This window comes from Piliocolobus tephrosceles, chromosome 12, assembly GCF_002776525.5.
Source record: "Piliocolobus tephrosceles isolate RC106 chromosome 12, ASM277652v3, whole genome shotgun sequence".
In the NCBI taxonomy this organism is placed as follows: domain Eukaryota; kingdom Metazoa; phylum Chordata; class Mammalia; order Primates; family Cercopithecidae; genus Piliocolobus; species Piliocolobus tephrosceles.
The window spans coordinates 57,254,121-57,258,808 of record NC_045445.1 but is presented as its reverse complement, the minus strand read 5'-3'; the positions used below and the strand labels follow the sequence as shown (position 1 = coordinate 57,258,808).

Here is a 4,688-nt window from a genome sequence, read left to right as displayed (position 1 = left end):
TGTAGTAGGTAGTAAGTTTTCCCCATGAGAGTTTAAAATAATACAAATTTCCTGCCATGTGTATTCTGAAAGTTTTTATAGAACTCAGTAGGTTCTGTTGGATTGCTTATAAATTTCTTTAATGAATGTTTGTGCCAAAATAAAATGACATGCATTTTTAAATTACACAAATCATAAGCATACAGCTCGATGAAATTTCACAGAATGAAAACATCTTGTAACCATCACCCAACTCAAGGAATAGAGAGCTACTCAAACTCAAAAACCTCCCTCATTCCCCTTCCAACTCATTATTCCCCCTCCTTTCCCAAGGTTTTCACTATTTATCATAGATAAGTTTTGTGGTTCTGAACTTTATATAAATGTAAAAAGAGTATGTAGCCGTATATGTCCAACAGCTTTTACTTAACATGGTGTTTGTGAGATTCATCCATGTTGTTGCCTGTGGTAGTAGTTTGTTCATTTTCATAGCTAAGTATTCAAGTTGTCTGAATATACCTCAGTTTATGTATCTGTTCTGTGTAAATAAATATTTCATTTTTTCCGGCTCTGGTATAATGCTTCTGAGACACCCAAGTTTCTTGGTGAATATATGTACTCATTTTGTGAAATTTGGAATTACTGGGTCGTAATTATTTAGCATATGTTTAGATTTAATCAAAACAGACAGGTAGTTTTCCAAAGTGGTTTTACCCGTTTACACTTCCACCAGCATTGTGTAAGAATTCCAGTTACTTTAAATCTGTGATGGTTGATTTTAGGTGTTAACTTGATTGAATTAAGGAATATCTAGAGAACTGGTAAAGCATTATTTTGGAGTGAGCCTGTGAGGCTGTTTCTAGAAGAGATTGGTGTGAGTCTACATGCACTAAATGGGAAAGATCTGCCTTCAATGTGGGCAGGCACCATCCAATGGGCTGGAGGCCTAGTATATTAGTCCATTCTCATGCTGCTAATAAAGACATACCCGAGACTGGGTAATCTGTAAAGGAAAGAGGTTTAACTGACTCACAGTTCAGCATGGCTGGGGAGGCCTCAGGAAACTTACAATCATGGTGAAAGTGGAAGCAAACACATCCTTCCTCATGTGGCGGCAGCAAGGAGAAGTGCTGAGCAAAAGGGGGAAAGTTCCTTATAAAACCATCAGATGTCGTGAGAACTCAGTCACTATCACAAGAATAGCATGAGGGTAACTGTCCCATGATTAAATTATCTCCCACCAGGTCCCTCCCATGACATGTGGGGATTATGGGAACTACAATTCAAGATGAGATTTTGGTGGTGACACAGCCAAACCATATCACTTGGATAGAACAAAAAGAGAGGAAAAACAAATTGGTCTCTCTCTCTCTCTCCTGGATCTGGAATACACTCTCTTCTTCTCCTGTCCTTGGACATGAGAACTCCAAGCTCTTTGGCCTTTGAACTACAAGACTTACGCCTGAGTTCTCATGTCTTCAGACTTGGACTCAGCCATGCTACCAGCATCCGAGGGTCTTCAGTTTGTGGATGGCCTATCATGGGGCTTCTCAGCTTCCATAATCCTGTAAGCTGATTTAACTAATAAATCCCCACTCATATCTGTCTGTCTCTCTCAATCTCTCTGTCTCTCTCTATATATATCTATATATATTTCTCTCTATATATAGATATATAGAGACAATAAAATGCATGTATGTATATTTCTCTGTATAGAGACAATAATATGTATATATATAATATGTAGATACATGTATATGTATGTATATATATTTTATTGGTTCTGTCTTACTAGAAAATAATATAATGACTAATATAACATCCCAATCAACACTTAATTTGGAAAGTTTTTTTTTTTTTTTAATTTAGTCATTCTGGGAGAAAATATTTGAAACTATGCGTCTGACAGGGGATTAATATCCAGAATTTACAAGAAACTCAAACAACTCAACAATAAAAAATAATCCCTTAAAAAGTGGGAAAAGGATATGAATAGACATTTTTCAAAGAATACATATAACTGGCCAATAGGCATATGAAAAAACGCTCAACATGATTAATCATCAGAGAAATGCAAATTTAAAGCACAATGAGATATCAACTTACACCAGTCAGAATGACTATTATGAAAAAGATAAAAAATAACATGTTGCCAAGGATGTGAAGAAAAGGGAACTCACATATTGTTGGTTGGAATGTAAAGTAGTACAACCTCTATGAAAACACAGTACAGAGATTTCTAAAAGAACTAAAAATAGATATAGCAATTCGTAGCAATCCCACTACTGAGTATCCAAAGGAAAATAAATCATTATATCAAAAAGATTCCTGTACACATATGTTCATCACAGCACTATTCACAATAGCAATGATATGGAATCAACCTGAGTGTTCACCAACAGAAGACTGGATAAAGAAAATGTGGCATATATACAAAATGGAGTACTATTCAGTCATAAAAAAAGAATGAAATCATGTCATTTGCAGCAATGTGGACAGACCTGTCCATTATCTTAAGTGAAACAAGTCAGACACAGAAAGATAAATATCACATGCTCTTATAAGTAGGAGCTAAATAATGTGTACACATGGATAGAGTGTGGAATAATAAACAAATGGAGACTCTGAAGAGTGAGTGGGGTGTGAGAGGGGTGGATAATGAGAGATTACTTAATGAGTACAATGTACATTATTTGGTGATGGCTAACCTAAAAGCCCTGACTTCACCAATTTATGTATGTAACACAATTACATTTGTACCTTATACATTTATACACTTAAAAAAGTAAATAATTTTAATTCCAGAAAGGAAAAGTGGACCTTAAAAAACAAAAAAAGGGAGTGCCCATCACACTTGAAATGTTGCTAGAGTTCATAGATCTAGCTGCTGGGTTTCTAAGCAAGCTAGGGGCTGCCGTGCACCAAAGCAGGAATCCAGGAGACAGGCAGCTGTGCAATTAATGCATGTACTTAAAACTCCCAAACCTGCAGATGCTGTGCACAAGAAGCACCTTCAAGAGATTCCAGACCAGAGTAGCAATGTTACCACCAGCTTCATGTAGGGTTAGGATTCGAGCAAGACTTCTGAACTACTGGCAGGCATCGGGGTCTCTGCCCTGGAGAAGGAAGAGGCAGACAGTGAGAATATCCCCAAGGAACTGCTCTAAAAACTGGGCCAATCACACAGCCACCCAAGGAAATGATTGAAGAGCAAAAGGAATGATAAAGACTGTGATCATTCACAGGCCTAAACTAAATGGAGAGAACTTTCCAGGTGTTTCATGGGACTCCTTTCCAGATGAGCTGCTCTTGGGGATCTTTTCCTGTCTGTGCCTCACTGAGCTGCTAATGGCCTTCCATGTTTTAAGAGGTGTTATTATCCTAGCGTCTGTTGAGTCTCTATGGCAGACTTTATACCTCACAGGTAAAAATCTTCACGCGGATGTGATTCGTCTGAGTTGGTTGCCTTCCACTGCCAATAATCATTTATGACCAACCATTGGTTGAAGATTTCAGCCCTCTGCATATACAGCAGAGGGATGTGTTGAACTCAGTTATAGATGTGTCTGCCCTCCATGGCATTCTGTCTCAGGGCTTCAAGTTGCAGAATCTAAGTTTTCTGGAAGACCTATGGCTTTCAGATCCCATTATCAATAATCTTGCACAGAACTCAAATTTAGTGCAACTAAACTTTTCTGGGTGTTCTGGATTCTCTTAATCCAGCTGTTCCAGACTGGATGAGCTAAACCTCTGCTGGTGATATGACTTCACTGAAAAAGCACGTACAAGTGGTTGCTGCGCATTTGTCAGAGAGCATCACCCAGCTGAATCTCAGCGGCTGCCGAAAGAATCTCCTGAAATGCAATGTCTCTACTTTAATTAGAAGATGTCCCAATGAGGGTCTAGATATCCACCTAAACTTAAGTGATAATGTCATGGTAAAGCTAAAGAATGACTGCTTTCAGATATTCTCCAGCTCAACTACCTCCAGTACATATCACTCAGTTGGTGCTATGATATACTCAAAACTTTACTTGAACTTGAAGCAATTCCCACTCTAAAAACACTACAAGTCTTTGGAATCCTGCCAGACAGCGCCCTTCAACTGTTAAAGGAAGCCCTTCCTCAATGTACAGATTAATTGCTCCAATTTAACTACTACTGCCAGGCCAACTATTGGCAACAAAAAGAATTAGGAGATATGGGGCATCAAATGCTGACTGACATTGCAAAAGTCCAGTTGTCTATGAAGTATTTATTGCAGGATGGTGTCTCCCTTTTCTTTGGAACAGGGAAAATAGTCAGGAAGCCCAATTGCTGAGTGCTTGGCTAATTTTATTCTTGGTTTTCTCTTTGCCTTCATTCCACGAGTATTAAGGAACGATTTAAGACGGAAAACAATGTGCTTTTCTGAAATGACTCTAAAGCTTCTATCACTGCTTTGCCCATAAGGTAAAGCCTTTTTGAAAGGCTTTACCTTTTGAAATTTGGGGAGAGTGAGCCTATAATTTCAAGACACCTTAAAGAGAAAAATTTGAGCCACGTCTTTCAAGTGCCCTTCTTATTAAGTCTATTCAGAATCAAGCTTAAAAATTACCACCAGCAAACAATCTTCATAGCCTATATGGTAACTTTTATCTATTTAATTTTATACTAGTGCCTTATAAGACAGTTTGGAAGAACAGTATGCTATTTTATGGTGAGCTGAA

The 4,688-nt window shown here is 38.0% G+C and overlaps 1 pseudogene; it reads left to right on the top strand.

Annotated features, from left to right (window-relative positions):
- Positions 1-2,939: 2,939 nt before the first annotated feature.
- LOC111536494 lies at positions 2,940-4,229 on the top strand (annotated as a pseudogene).
- The last annotated feature ends 459 nt before the right edge of the window (positions 4,230-4,688 follow it).